The sequence below is a fragment of the Mus caroli genome, chromosome X (assembly GCF_900094665.2).
Source record: "Mus caroli chromosome X, CAROLI_EIJ_v1.1, whole genome shotgun sequence".
Classification (NCBI taxonomy): Eukaryota; Metazoa; Chordata; class Mammalia; order Rodentia; family Muridae; genus Mus; species Mus caroli.
In genome coordinates, this window is record NC_034589.1 from 97,464,606 (window position 1) to 97,467,440 (window position 2,835).

Sequence of the window (2,835 nt, forward strand, 5' to 3'; positions counted from 1 at the left end):
AAGGATACTTCCCTATCACTGTTCCATTTCTACTTGGATTTTCCCATTCTTATTCTAGATACTCCAGAGTTTCTATGACCCATTTTACCTCTGTTAGAGATGTGTTCTCAAAATCTCAGGAGTCTCCAAAGGACTGAGTCAAAGCCTCCTAGCCTCCTCCTGATGTACTAAAAAGACTACATTTTGCAAGGGGAAAATAACCCTTCTAGATTGCTTTATAGGAGAGAGGATGCTTCCTACATTTCCTTAGGTTGCTTTCATCCATTTTCAGACCCACACAAAGGGATTGTAGATGCAGGGTTTTAGACAGTTGGGCACACCAAGACTTAGTAGTGTGGATCTCAGGTCAGACACCGATGCAGACAGATATACCTCTGTCAGCTTGATCCTTTCAATCGTGGGTGTAGAAACTCATCAACCCATGGCCTTATAAGGTTTAAAGAGATCATAGAGTAACCGATTAACATGAAGCAGCACCCTCAAAGGAAAAAAGATGCTCTCTGTCCCCATTCCTGACGTATGATCCAGCAGATAAAATTTATTTGGACAATTCTAGGTCAAAGAAGACAAGTCCGGGCTGGAGAGATGGTTCGGAGGTTAAGAGCATTCTCTGTTCTTCCAAAGGTCCTGAGTTCAATTCCTAGCAACTATATGGTGGCTCATAACCATCTGTAATGGGATCTGGTGCCCTTTTCTGGTGTGCAGGTGTACATGGAGGCAGAATTAATTATACATAATTAATAAATAAATTGAAGAAGAAGAAGAAGAAGAAGAAGAAGAAGAAGAAGAAGAAGAAGAAGAAGAAGAAGAAGAAGAAGAAGAAGAAGAAGAAGAAGACGACGACGACGACGACAACGACAAGTCCTTTGAGTCTGGTCAGTTGTCACAGGGCTGAACAGTGAGATTGCTATCCAGTATAAAACAATTGATTCAATTGTATAGAGAAATAAATGCCATTTGGGCATGAACAATATTGGTATGAATTGTCAAGCGCTGATTAAGCTCATTGAGAAGTTAATTCTGGAGATGAGATTTCAATTTCTTTTTTTTTTTTTTTTTTTTTTTTTGGTTTTTCGAGACAGGGTTTCTCTGTGTAGCCCCGGCTGTCCTAGAACTCACTTTGTAGACCAGGCAGGCCTCGAACTCAGAAATCCACCTGCCTCTGCCTCCCAAGTGCTGGGATTAAACACATGTGCCACTACCGCCCGGCTTGGAGATGAGATTTGACCCTTCTCTGGGAATATTTATTTCATTATGTCTTCCTAGGCCTTATCCTGGGTCAGGCTGACCCGCTGACTATGAGGAGGAAGGAGGACAACTAAACAGACCAAGAATAAAGGCATGGTGCCTTTAAGAACAGCGAGAGGAAAAAAAAAAAAAAAGAACAGCGAGAGGATAAATGATCTCAAGTAAAAGCTACTGTTGCTGAAGCTGGTGAGATGGCTCAGTCGGTAAGAGCTCTAACTACTCTTAGGAAGGTCCCGAGTTCAAATTCATGTTCACACACATGGTGGCTCACAACCACCCATAATGAGATCTGATGCCCTTTTCTGATGCGTTTGAAGACAGCTACAGTGTATTTACATATAATGATAAATCTTTATAAAAAAAAAAGCTACTGTTGCTTATCTCATGACAAAAAAAAAGATGTTTGTAGTAAAACAAATAATTTGATGCTTATCCATACAGAAAGCAGTAGCCCTATTCTAATAGTGGAAACAGGGATTATCCTTCTGGGGAAGGTCGTAAATATAGAAGTGAGGAAAGTTTGCTATGTACCTAATGTTTCTCTCTATTTGATATTTGCTACTTGTGCTGAAAACCAGGAGTACAGCTAGAGAAGACCATTCTTGGGACTGGGACAAGGACAAGGACACCTAAACACAGCAGCTGTGGAATCCAATTCTGGAAAGTCATGGTATTAAAAGGAATCAAGTCCAAGATCCCCTCCCAGTCCCTACATGGGTCTCAGGGAGGAACACAAACAATATAAAGTGACATACAGATAAGATAGCCTAAATGGGAATGTATAAAGTCTCTCAGGAAAAGGGCCAACTATGTCAGTCTCCAGTTCTTTAGGAATGACACAGAGGGAAATTGTAGGCTGAATTCCTAGCAAATGCAGCCTATTCTAACTTATCCTGTTCCTAAAACTGTCAAACAACTGGGGATTTACAGAGATGGGTAACCCATCTAACTGACTTCTTAGAGCAACTCAGAAATGTCCCTGGCCCTCTCTGGTATAGGAACTATAGGCCTGTTCCTCTTTCCAGGGATTCAAATAGGCAATTACTTGGGCCCCTCCTTTTCTGGCTACTGACTCAACCCTGAGTTACCCTAAGTGTAATTGAAAATAAGGGGATTTCTCCAAGAATTCTAACCCAAATAATAGTAGACATCCTTCCAGTGGATACCTTAGCAAGAAGCTATATTCATGGTTAAGGAAGGGAATGGAATACCTGTAAGCAATGCATTCCTTGGACTTCTTCTTCCTGAGGCAGATTAACTCTGATGAAGCCGCTGGCTGCATATGTTCCCCATGACAGTTGGAGCTAAGAATACGTAGCTCCAAGGGACAGTGATGGCCATCAGTCAGCCAGATGACAAGCTATCAGGTTCTCCTATTAGAAGGGCCTAAAGGGACACTAAAGACCTGCCCCTCTCTCAAACCTTACCTGATGGAGCAAATCTTGAACACTCATGTTATGAGACCTTGCTAAAAAACCTTTAGTGTGACACCTGCTCTTAGAAACCAACCCTTGAAAAATACCAATGTCCAATTTTTTTACTGATGGAAGTTCAATTGTAAGAATAGAATTTTTAAAAGATGACATA